Genomic DNA, 13,621 nt, shown 5'->3' on the forward strand with positions numbered 1-13,621 from the left:
AGCTTTGTTCTTTTTAGCAGTACTATGATCAAAGACAATTCTAAAAAAACTTGTGATTGAAAATGCCATCCACATCCAGAGAAAGAGCTATGGAATCTGTATTTTTTTTTTAAGTTTTTGCAAGGCAGTGGGGTTAAGTGGCTTGCCCAAGGCCACACAGCTAGGTAATTATTAAGTGTCTGAGGCTGGATTTGAATTCAGATACTCCTGACTCCAGGGCTCTATCCACTGCGCCACTTAGCCACCCCTAGAGTTATGGAATCTGAATGCTGCCCAAAGTATTCTATTTTCATTTTTAGAAATTGATTTTATGCTTTTTCTTTCTCATTGTTTTCTTCCCTTTTATTCTGATTCTTCTTTTATAACATGACTAATATGGAAATATGTTCAACATGATTGTACATGTTTAACCTAAATCAGATTACTTGTTATCCTGGGAAGGGGAAGAGAAGAAAGTAGAAAAATGAGGAACTCAAAAATCTTACAGATAATGACTGTTAAAAACTACCTTTATATATAATTAGAAAAAAATTAAATTGAATTAAAAAAAGATTTTCTGCATCTTGATTCTGTTAGCCGAATATTGCCTATCCCTTCTGGGTCTATGATTTGTTCTTTATCAGGTTTAAACTATGTTCCTTCTAAGTGCAGTGTCGGTGTTTTCTGAATAGAGTCAATCTTCTATAGAATCATTATCTCCTTGGACCTGGCCATCTTCTTCTCAATGTTCCCCACCTCAATTTGTCTTTTAGAAGATCTTCTTCCTTGGAGAGTTCTCTCTCTCCCCTCCCCTCCCCTCCCCTCCCCTCCCCTCCCCTCCCCTCCCCTCCCCTCCCCCTCTCCCTCTCCCTCTCTCCCCTCCCCCCCCAAAGACCTTCTGGTTCCCTACTAATAATCATTTCCCTTCCTTTTTTACTCTGGCAGTTTTCCTAGAAAAAGAAGCAATATATGTGTTAGTAAAATTATATGATTGTCAATTCACCTAGGTACACTCAAATTAAGAAAGAACTTCTATCAGAGGTTATGGCTAAAGACTTAGTTTCATCACTCTTTCATTTTTTTTTTCTAACTAATTTTTTTTTCCTAACACAAAGGGAGAGAAGGGAAATTCTATTTTTTAAATGGCGGTGAGTGGGGGAGGGTTCAGTTTATTTAAATTCAGTGTATATTTCCTGGGACCTGTAAGTCACTGGAAATGAATGACTGGTAAGAATAATTTCTTCATGTGCAAACTTTTCCCCTATTATCCAGTAGAGGGATATTCCTTTCTTCCCTATTTTATTGTAGGGCAACTAGGCGGTGCAGTGGATAGAGCACTGGCTTGGATTCAGGAGGATGGGAGTTCTAATTCAGCCTCAGACACTTGCCACTTAGTAGTTGTGTGACCTTGGGGAAGTCATTTAATCCTGATTGCCCCACATCCAAGGTCATCTCCAGTGGTCCTGATTCATATCTGGCCACTGGACATAGATGACCCTGAAGGAGAAAATGAGGCTGCATCCCCTTCACTCAAACCCAATTCACAGGTTTGTCATGGCATCACATCCCTGATGTCATTGGCTTCTTTTATTGTATTTGCTTCAGTTGAGGATAGCTATTGTCTACAGTTATCACTCCTTGTTTCTGTTCCTGGATATGTCTCATACTGGGCATTTCCCCAAAATAGCTACAATGCCTTCACCTCCTTTTGGCTCTCTTAGTCTAGTTCTCCAAACAGGGTTCTGTTCACAAGGGGGTGTCTGTTCCTTCAGAGGAGTAGCTTGGCCCCTGTCCAGGGTTTGAGGGTTCCTCCACCTACACAACTGTCAGAAAAGACAGTTATGAAGAGATGATGAATGCCCTTCCCTGGTCTAATTGGTTAAAAATAAATAAACCTTGAGGAAATTGTACTGATGATGCGCAACCAGAATGAAGGTGAGCTGTCTCTTCAACAAGTCAAATAAATATCTTGGGTTATAAGCCTCCCTCCAGGAAAGTATAAGTAGGTTACTGTATCATGTTTTAATTCTTTGTAATTGTATACTTAGGAATTTTTCATGTTTTAAGCATTGTCTCTATGTGTGTATTGTGGAATTAAATAGCTATCCAAGACTAAATCTACATCATACATTGAGAATTCTTTTTTAAGGAGTCCCCTAGACATTGCTCATGTCTAAGCTTTAAGTAATCTTTTCCTAGGGCTCTGAGATGTTGACATAAACATCCAGAGACAATGAAAAAGAACCAAGGCCTTGAATCCTTGATATTGAATTCGATCTGTACACGAATAGGGTACTAGGGGGACTCTTACTGGAAGAGAGTAAGTACACCACCCACCTAGGCCTAGCAGCAGTTTGTTGTTATATCTTCAATATTCTAAAATGTAGCCTTCAAAATCTAGAATACATTCTTCAACATGTGGTCTAAGATTGGTATGTACTACTCAAAAGATGTGGTGATAAGAGTTTAACTATCAGCTCTCTAGGGGAAAAAAATACACGTGTATATATATATATATATATATATATACACACACATGATATACTTCTAAAAGTTTAATAGTATTATTATTATCATTATTATTTTTAGGGTTTTTGCAAGGCAATGGGGTTAAGTGGCTTTCCCAAGGCCACACAGCTAGGTAATTATTAAGTGTCTGTGGCTGGATTTGAACTCAGGTACTCCTGACCCCAGGGCCAGTGCTCTATCCACTGCACCACCTAAGTGCCCCCAAAAGTTTAATAATATTTACATTTTCTCCATCACTTTCTTAAGTCTTGACATTCAACAAAACAACAAATCAAGCCCTGATTTGTAACTTTTGCTACAATTTTCAGTTTTACAAATGCTCACACTGAAAATTTAACAAGAATCTCTAGCAAATCATTTGGAGCTCTTTCTTGGGGGAGGCAGGAAGGAAAAGGAAAAGAGAGGGAGAGAGAGGAGAGAGAAAACTATATGGTTCTGTGGGTAGAAGGCAGATGATGTTGAGAAGATCTGGTTCAAATGTGACCTCAGACAACTAATGATTCTGTAACCCTGGGCAACTCACTTAAACTCTCTGCCTTGGTTTCCTCATCTGAGGATTGGATATAATAATAGAACCTTTATCTCAAGGTTGGAATAGTGATAAAATGAGATATCTTAAAGCACTATATAAGTACAACCTATTTTTAAAATTGCAGTAAGTAATTGTAGTATTATAATTGTAGTAAGTTATTTGACAATCATGTCACATGTTTAACACAAATTGAATTTACAACCTACTAAATAATTTTATATAAATTGATTTCTAGTCATGTCTCCCTTATCTTCTATGTATTGCAGTGATTTTTAAAATCTAATTCAGGACTTAATAAATATTTTTTCAATTGTATTTTATCTTCAATTCCTAACACAGTGTCTGGAATACAAGCTTCAGGTCCTACCAAACTGGAAAGATTCTGAAGATGATCCCAGTAAGACACTATCTCTGTTACCTAAGAACCAGCTTATTTTATTTTAGAAAGGTCCAGTACTAGAGGGTCACAAGATGATGAAATACATTTCAAGAAGACCATCTACTAAAGTATGGAGTTTGTTCTCTTCTCCATCCCAGGGAGAGGACCCACACAAATGAAATCAAGGATCTTGGATAAACTAAAGTAAGTATATTTCAGTCTTATTAGATCCTGCCCATTCTTCCAGTTCAGAGGGATCTTTCTGAATTCCAATTTTTTTATACATTAGGGTAGCTTTCCCTATCAGATTCCTTATGTCTTAAATTTGTTAAGAAAGTCATCTATTGGACTTGCTCATTCCATCAGTGCAACAATCAGGGACAATTCTGGGCTGTCTGCAATGGAGAATACCATCTGTATCCAGAGAAAGAACTGTGGAGTTTAAACAAAGACCAAGGATTATTACCTTTAATTTAGAAAAAAAACCCTGATATTTTATTGTCTGATCTTGCTATCTCTTATACTTTATGTTTCTTACGGATATGATTTCTCTTTCATCACATTCAATTTGGATCAATGTATACCATGGAAACTATGTAAAGACTGGAAAATTGCCTTCTGAGGGGTTGTGGGGGGAGGGAAGTAAGATTGGGGAAAAATTGTAAAACTCAAAATAAATAAAATCTTTAAGTAAAAAAAAGCTTTTTTGCCTTCTTGTAAGTCACAGTTAGAAGGCAACCTGGGGACACTGAGTTCAAATTTGTTTAATTATAATAAAAGAAATCAAAGCTTAATTACTTTTAAAAAAGTCATCTATATCTTCATTCTAGCTATTGAAAAGACTATTCAGTCATTGGACCAAGGAAAGAACTCTGACATTCTATTGGAGTACTCCTTCAAATTAGCATTAATTTATGTTAATGTATGTGATTTAGTCATTAATCAATACTAGCACAATAATTAGTATGTTAACAGGGGTACCTCAGGGTGATGGCATAGAGCAGGGGAAGGGAAGCACACTTCTTTCCTACCTCTCAACTTAAAGTCTTCTACCTTCCCCTTCTTTGTCAAAGCTGCCATGGTGATAGATACAGGTCTTCAACACCTATACCTGAACTTTATTTCAATAATCTAGTTGGTCTCCATGTCTCAAGTTTCACCCCACTTCAGTTCACCCACTAATCGATGGGGAAGTGACCTTCCTAGAACTGAAGTCTGACCATGTCTCTCACCCACTTCACAAACTCCCATGGCTCTCTATTAGCTCCTGAATAAAATGAAAATCCTTTCTTGCTTTTAAAGCCTTTCACAAACTGACCCTTTCCTATTTTTCCACCTTACAATACCTTATAACCCTCCCAATACTCTGATTCAGTTACACTGGCCTCATTATTCCCTCACACACTACAATCCAATCCTTTGCCTTTTCACTGACTTTCCTTTACACCTGGGGATGCTTTCCCTCCTCACCTCTGGTTCCTGAATGCCCTGGTTTTCTTTCAGATTGTTCAGTTATTTCAGTCATGTACAATTCTTTATGACCCCATTTTGTAGTGTTTTTTTTGTTTGTTTTGTTTTTTTAGGTTTTTGCAAGGCAAATGGGGTTAAGTGGCTTGCCCAAGGCCACACAGCTAGGTAATTATTAAATGTCTGAGACCAGATTTGAACCCAGGTACTCCTGACTCCAGGGCCAGTGCTTTATCCACTGAGTCAATCCACTGAGTCAATCCACTGCGTCACCTAGCCACCCCATTTTGTAGTTTTCTTGATTAAGATATTGGAGTGTTTTGACATTTCTTGCTAGAAGTGAGGAAACTGAGGCTAACGGCGAAACATCTTGCTTAGGGTCACACAGTAAGTGTCTGAGGTCAGACTTGAACTCAGAAAGATGAGGCTTCCTGATTCTTCCATCCACTGCATCACCTTAGCTCAAATCCCATTTTCTACAACAGACCTTTTCCAGTGCTAGTCCCTTTCCTCTAAGACAGTCTCCAATTTATCCTCTATGTAGTTTATATATTCATAATTGTTTGCATTAGAATATGAACTCTTTTAAAAAAGAAACAAAGAGAGAACTCACAGAAAGACCAAGTGAGGCAATTCACTAACCTGAGGTAACCTGGAAGAAGATCATGGGTAAGCTCTGTTCTGCCGGGTTGGAGGGGGCCAGAACAAAGGAGCTCCAGCCTTCTGGGAACAGACCAAGGGGTGCCTGGGTTCCTAGGGGTACTGGCTCATGGCAGAAGAATCAGTTTCCAGACCTTTCAACCCAGTGAACACCAAGTACAACTTGAAAGATCAGCGGGGAAACCTCTGCCAGAGTGAGCTCAGAGCCCAGGCCAGTGTGGTCCTCATTGCAGCTGCAGTCCTTGAAGTGGCCCAGATTCTGGAAATGGAAACAGGTTCATGGAGCCCCCACCAGGGAATGACCCAGCAGGAAGCTGCCTGGTGGGAAGCCACCTGGTAGGCAGCTGTTTCCAGAGTGCTCAACCCAGAAGGTAAGGGGGTGGGAGGAGATGGTCAAGGTCTCTCTTCTGTCCCTGGGACAGGATTCTGGTACTTTGTCCATATGCAGACCCTGGTCACAGTCTGGGCCCCCAAACTGCCATAGTGGAGCAAGAACTCCCCTCACAGCTCCAAGGCAGAGGAGAATGTTTGTGGTCATTCACAGACCAGAGCATAGGCCAGGAGAGCAGTCTGAGCCTCTCATAAGACATTGAAGGGACTGCAGTCCTTGCAGGATGCCCCAGTAACATTCAAAAGCTTGGGAAGAGGGCAGCTAAGTGGTACAGTGGATAGAGCACCAGCTCTGGAATCAGGAGGACCTGAGTTCAAATTTGAACACAGACACTTAATAATTACCTACTTGTATGACCTTGGGCAAGTCACTTAACCCCATTGCCTTAAATAAATAAAATTAAAAAATCTTTGGAAGCCCTCCAAAACCAGGGCACAGACTAGGGAAATGAGTAAACAGAAAAAAAAGAACCTGACCATAGACAATTACTTTGGTCCCATGGAGGATCAAAACACACTCAGAAGATGACAAAATCCAAGCTTCTGTAGCCAAAACTTCCAAGAAAAATAGAAATTGGCTTCAGGTTATGGCAAAGCTCAAAAGAAGATTTTTGAAAATCAAGAAAGGGAGGCAGAAGAAAAATTGGGAAGAGAAATGATAGCAATGCATGAAAACCAAGTCAGCAACTTAGACAAGGAGATAAAACCAGTTTAGGTCAAATGGAAAAAGCAGTCCAAAAAGTTAATGAGGAGAAGAATACCTTAAATAGCAGAATTGACCAGATGGAAAAGGAGATAAGAAAGCTCTCTGGAAAAAAAAAACAACTCCTTCAAATGTAGAATGGAGCTAAAGGAACAATAAAACCATACCAAAAGAATGAAAAACTAGAAGAAAACATGAAATATCTCATTGAAAAAAAACAACTGACCTGGAGGACAAATCCAGAAGAGACAATTTAAAAATTATTGGGCTACCTGGAAGTCATCTACAGGAAAAAGAGCCTTGACTTCAATTTTTTTTTTTTGCAAGGCATCGGGGTTAAGTGACTTGCCCAAGGCCACATAGCTAGGTAATTATTAAATGTCTGAGGCCGGATTTGAACTCAGGTACTCCTGACTCCAGGGTCAGTACTCTATCCACTGCACCACCTAGCCACCCCCCCTTGACTTCATTTTTTGAAGAATTTCTGCAGGAAAATTGCCCTGATATACTAGAAGCAGAGGGTAAAATAGAAATTGAGAGAATCTACCAATCTCTTCCTGAAAGAGATCCAAAAAACATAACCCCCAGGAATATTATAGTCAACCAGAACTCCCAACTCAAAGAAAAAACATTACAGAAAGAAACAATTCAAATATTGTGGAGCTACAGTCAGTATTATACAGGACTTAGTAGCATCCACATTAAGGGTTTGTAGGGCTTGGAATATAATATTCCAGAAGGCAAAAGAACTTGGAATGCAACTGAGAATCAGCTACCCAGCAAAACTGAACATCCTCCTCAGGGGAAAAGATGGAAATTCAGTGAAATAGGAGAATTTCAAATGTTCCTATTGAAGTGGCCAGAGCCGAACAGAAAATCTGATCTTCAAAGACTCAGGTGAAGTTAGAGTGGATGGGAAAGGGCAAATTATGAGGGATTTAATGTTGAACTGCATGTATTCCTGCATGGGAAGATGATATTAATAATACTCATATGAATCTTTTTATTTAATAGAGCAATTAAAAGGAGCATATTTGGACAAGGCACAGAAGAGAGCTGAGTGTGAAGGTATACTATAAAGATGGAGTCTGGGCAAAAAGGGAATGTATTGGGAGAAAGGGAAAGGAGAGGTAGAATGGGCTAAGATATTTCATGGAAAAGAGTCAAGAAAAAGCTTTTGCAATAGAGTGGAACTGGGGGAAGGTGAGGGGAATGAGGAAGCCTTCATTATCATCAGAAATGTCTCAGAGAAGAAACAGCATACACACTTAATAGGGTATAGAAATCTTTTACCCTAGAGGAAAAAAGGAGAGGAAAGGGATGGGAGAAAGGGGATGGGGGAGGGGAAGGGGGAACGTAGATGATAGAAGAGAGGGAAGATCATGGGAGAGGGTAGTCAGATACAACATTTTTGTTTTTGTTTTTTTGCAAGGTGGTGGGGTTGGGTGACCTACCCAGAAGTGGTTGCTTGGTGTCTGGAGTGGGATATAGTCTCAGGGCCTCCTGGCCCCAGGGCCAGTGCTCTGTCCACTATGCCACTTGGCTGCCCCATAGCACACTTTTGAAGAGGGACAGAGTGAAAGGAGACAGAAAATATAATAAATGGAAGTGGGGAGGAATGTATGGAGGGAATTACAATCAGCAATAACTGTGGGAAAAAATATGGAAATAACTTCTCTGATGGACTTATGATAAATAATGTGATCCACCCCAGAGACAGAGCTGATGGTATCTGAACATAGACTGAAGCACATTTTTTTTCCTCTTTCTTTTCACTTTATTTCTCATGAGGTTTTTTATTTTTGTGGGGGGGGGGGGATTATGTTTACTATTACAACAAGACCATTTTAGTAATGTGTAAATGAATAAAAATTTAAATTAAAAATAAAAAGAAATTAAAAAATAAAAAACAAAGAAAAAAAGAATGTGCATTCCTAGAGAGAAAGAACTTTTGGGGGGTTGAGAAGGGCAGCTTTCTTTGAATTCCCAGTTAATAACAACACTAAGTGTTCAATAAAAAATTGCTGACTGACTGACTTATCAGGTCCATGAGACCATGTGATACAATCTACCAGTGTCTCACCCTCCCAGAGTCCATTCACCATAGCACTCTTCTCTCCTGTCTCAGGATTCACTTCCTAAATTAGTTCTGTCACTGCCTGTGTGACCTTGGACAAATCACTTAACTTCTCCATTCCACATATGTAAAAATGAATTCAATGACCTCTAAGGCCTTCAGGTCTAAATCTATCATCCTATGAATTCTCTAAGTCTCAATTTCCTGAACAACAGAAGGTACGACAACTAATTCTTAGGAAGATTTCTTCATGGGGTGGCTAGGTGGTACAGTGGATAGAGCACCGGCCCTGGAGTCAGGAGTACCTGGGTTCAAATCTGGTCTCAGACACTTAATAATTACTTAGCTGTGTGGCCTTGGGCAAGCTACTTAACCCCTTTTCCCTTGCAACCCCCCCCCAATAAAAGATCTCTTCAGACAAAGGAGGGAGAAGGCAAGGGTGGCAATATCCTCTCTGTTTCCTCAGCTTATGTATCTAGGAGAAATTTAGTCCAAAGGAGGATATTTGATATAGGTTCCTTTTGCTACATAAATAACCAGGAAGTGTGAAAAGTATATGGGGAGTTAGCATTTGAAATCTATTCTAGTCTCCCACATTTGTTGAATTTGTCCCAGCCAAATGGGGAATGAGGACCAATAAGGGAGGGAGCACCATTAAACGAGGGATCAGACTTGGATTCCCTGGACTATTCCTTATCAGAAAAGGCCATGAACACAAAGCTAGAGAGAGATTTGGCCTAGCTACAGGTATTGAAGAGACACTCGCTTGGTTTTCCACTAAGCACCTGCAAGGAGGAACAATTTCTACTGAAATAAGGGACAACTATGGTAACATGAAAACATGGGCAGGAAGAAAGGTTGAGAGAGAAGTGGTGGCATGTAGGTTGTAGGAATTTTCTCAGGCCAGTCAACTCTATCTGAAGGACGACCCAGGATCTCCTGACCTCTCCAGCTCAACCTTAACTAAAAACTGTCTCAGAAATGCTGTTTGTATCACAAACACTCCAGGGAAGAGACACAGGCAGAAGAGGCATCTATTGACCCGAGGCCCAGTCTTGGGCTTACCTAGGCAGCACCCATTTGTGGCTGCCATTTGTAAGCAGCTGCCTTGACAATTGGAGTGGAGATGAGGCAAAAGCCCTATTCAATTCACTCCCCGCTGTGGGAACTATCAGACAGATTTCTACACCAGTTATTTCAGAGGGAGTAAGAAAAGAACAAGAATAGAAACCATCTGTCCTTTCAAAGTCTACTCAGTGGGCATCTCTTCTCATTCTTTCAGTGCTGAGCTAGAAGCCACAGGGTCTAGTAAATCACTGGGGCTCTCCTGTGTATCCCCATTATAACAGAGTTGAGATGGTCCCAGAGGAGTCTGTCTAGGATATTCTTGTGATTCAAAGATGTTCCACATAGTAATGATCAACAATTATATACTATATTGAAATGTGCAAACCATTTTATATATCTAAGAATTATAACTCCTGCCAGAACTAAGGGATTATGGCATTGACTGTTTTTTTTCCATTAAGAGGACCACAATCAACTCTGGACCCATTCAAATTTTGTCCTCAAAGAAGAGTCACACTTTTTTTTTTTATATCCTTCTGTTTTCAGTTCTTACAATCCCACCCTGAGTCTCAGGGTTATATCAAAGTTTGGCATATGCCTAGAGTCTTCTCAAAAAGTAGAAAGGCAGTCAATGTACAATGTAGATCAGATACATAGAACAGTTGTTTCCTCTTTGGCAGAGGAAATTTAAAGCAGAAACAGAAATAACTTAAAAGTACCATTATAAATATTACTGTATTAAATATAACCATTATATCCTGTTATAAGTATACAACTATATGCTCTATTTAAGTTGTGCTATGTTACTGTTTCCATTACAGCATGTGGTTACTGTGGAGAAGTCCACTTATCTTGGAAGTATACTTTCCAGGGAGTTATACATTTGGGAGACTTTAGGAGAAAGTGAGGGAGAGAAGAGGACCACCAAGAAGACTGATCACCAAACTGAAGAGCCATTTTGCTGACTTCCTTGCTTTAAGTCTGTGAATCTTGCAAGTTTACCAACACCTTGCCAGAAAAATGAATTGCTTCCATTTAAATTGTCTTGGGAAGATTCTGAAGATCTCAAACTAAAATGCCAAGCATCCAAATTGCTAGAGAGAGCACAAATTCAGTTGACTGACCACATTGTTGGATTGCCAAATTTATACTTGCCAAAAAGACTGTTTATGGAGAACCCGCAGTGCCTATCAGAGGGTCAGAAAAAAAGCAATACAAGGATACTTTTAGGGTCTCTCTTAAGAACTTTGGAATTGATTGTGCATCATGGGAGACACTGGCACAGGCCTCCTAGCATAGTGTCCCCTCATCAGAGAGAATGCTGTGCTCTATGAGCAAAGTAGAATTAAAAAACTCAAAGGAAATGTGAGATACACAAGTTTAGAGAATCCACCCCAGGTGTCCATATGGACCATTTGTGCCCAGCATGTGGTAGAGCATTCCAAGCTCATATTGGTCTGATCAGCCTCAATCGGACACATTGCAAGACCCTAATAGTGATGTCACTTTGGTCCTCTTTGAGAACAAACTGAACCAAACAATCTCTATGTTACTGTCTTAAGTTATGCTCTGCTCTTTTACACTTCCTGGAGGCTGACTTAAAACCATCCAGATGCTTTGCAAGATTGCTCAGTGAGAGGTTTATATTTCACCTATGTTCAGCACTCTCCAAACAATTCCCTCAAGGTCTATATCTTTTGGCAAGTGCATATAGGAGTTGAACCCCTTTCCCTATCACCAGATAGATCTTACCAAGGATCTCTTCTTCTCTTGCATTCACAAGGTTGCTTCCAAGGCTAAGAATATCTATCAAGCATTGTTGCCCAATTAAGTACTTGTGCCCAGGAAAGGAAACACAATGTGGAAAAAGACTTTAAAAACCTGGGTTCGGTTTGCCCACCCTTGCCTTGAGGTATCTAGAGGCATAATGGATAAGAGTATGATAAAGACCTGAATTCAAATATGACCTCAGACACTTAATATTTGCGTGATCCTAGGCAAGTCATTTTACCTCTGTTTGCCTCAGTTTCCTCTAATAATAGTGCTTACCTTTTAGAGGAGTTGTGAGGATCAAGTGAGTTAGTGTTTTAACACTTATAACCTCTCTAGTCATTAGCTGCTTTGTCAATCACTCAATAAACAATAAATATTTATATTTATTAAACTCAACATTTAACATGCTCTTATAACTGTGCTAAGTTTTAGGGGCACAAAAAAGTCAAAAGACAAAGAACTTACAATCTAAAGTGGGAGATAACATGCAAACATTCAAAGCAAGTTACATACATAATAAATAGGAAATCATTAAAAGAGGGGGAAGCACTGGAATTAAGGAAGTTTGAGGAAGGCTTCCTATAGAAGGGAGGATTTTAGTTGGGACTTGAAGCTGGGGAAGTCAGTAGATAGAGTGGGGAGAGTTCTAGGCCTGTAGTAGTCAGATAAAATTCTCAGAACCAAGAGATGGAATATTTTATTCTTGGAGCAACCAGGAGATCAGGGTTACTAGATTTTACTAGATTAAAGAATACATGTTGGAGGGAATAAGGTATAAGAAGACTAGTTAGATAGGAGGGGTCTAAGTTATGAAGGGCTTTCAATGCCAGACAGCATTTTTTGTATTTGCTCCTGGAGGCAACAGGAAAACTTTGGAGTTTATTGAGTAGGAATGTGACTTCATCTGACTTGACTTTTTGGAAAATCACTTTAATGACTGAATGGAAGATGAACTGGAGTGAGGAGAGATTTGAGGCAGACTGACTCACCAACAGCCATTGCAGGAATCAAGACATAAGGTGATGAGGGTCTGCATTAGAGTGGAAGCAATGTCAGAAGAAGAGAGAAGTATTTGAGAAATATTTCAACAGTGAAATTGATAGACCTTGGCAATAGCTTAGATATTGGCTGGGGGTGAGAGATAGTGAGCAATCCAGGATGAATCTTAGGTTGTAAACCTGAGGGATAGGAGGATGGTGTTGACCTTTACAGTAAAAGGGAAAGTAAGAGGTAGGAAAGGTTTAGGGAGAAATATAAAGAATTGTATTTTGGACATTTTGAGTTTAAGATGTCTGAAAGGGGCGGAGCCAAGATGGTGACATAAAGGGATCGAGTCTTAGGAGCTCTCTGATAAAAACTCATAAACTAAGGACTCTAAACTTTTTGAGAGACAGAACCCACAAAGGGACCCAGTGAGGCAGTTCTCCTACTGAAGGTAACCTGGAAAAGAGCAGAGAGGCTCTGCTCCCCGGGGCCAGAGGGGCGGCCTGCCGGAGGGGTGGCCCACCAGAGCCAAGGAACTTCAGCCTCCCGGAGGCAGCCCCAGGGCACTGGGGGCTGCAGCTCGCAGCAGCAGGGGAGTCTCCTGGGCTGCACCCTGGGGAGCACCTGCATGGAGTCGGGGAGCAGCAGGGGACCTCTGCCGGGGTGAGCACGTGGAGCCCAGCCCTCAGGGCACACAGCTAGCAGCCTGGTCTTTCTGCAGCCTAGACCCTGAAACAGAAGCAGGTGGAGCTGGTAAACAGGAGCCCCCAGGGCATGAGCCCATTGAGCTGAGGGAGGGGAGTGAAGAGAGAGAGACCGCAGAGCTCTGTCCTCTGCCCCTGGAACAGGACTCTGGAGCTCTGAACACATTCATATCCTGATCACAGTCTAGGCCCCCCCATAGAACAGCAGGGCCCCCCCCACCTTGGCCCCGTGACAGAGGGGGGCGCATATGGTCATTCACAGACCAGGAGGGAGGACAGAACCTCACACACTGAGACCCTTGTGGGAGTGTCCCAAAAGCTCAGGAAGCACCCCCAAAAAACAGGCTTAGGCTGGGAAAATGGACAAAGAAACAAG

The 13,621-nt window shown here is 40.7% G+C and overlaps 1 long non-coding RNA gene across 1 annotated transcript; it reads left to right on the forward strand.

The window, feature by feature from the left end:
* The first annotated feature begins 929 nt into the window (after positions 1 to 929).
* On the forward strand, positions 930 to 11,916 carry LOC141514767 (uncharacterized). Its single transcript, XR_012476114.1, has 3 exons — positions 930 to 3,623; positions 7,654 to 7,707; positions 10,606 to 11,916. It is a non-coding gene; the product is annotated as an uncharacterized LOC141514767 (long non-coding RNA).
* The last annotated feature ends 1,705 nt before the right edge of the window (positions 11,917 to 13,621 follow it).

This window comes from Macrotis lagotis, chromosome 2 (assembly GCF_037893015.1).
Source record: "Macrotis lagotis isolate mMagLag1 chromosome 2, bilby.v1.9.chrom.fasta, whole genome shotgun sequence".
Lineage (NCBI taxonomy): Eukaryota > Metazoa > Chordata > Mammalia > Peramelemorphia > Peramelidae > Macrotis > Macrotis lagotis.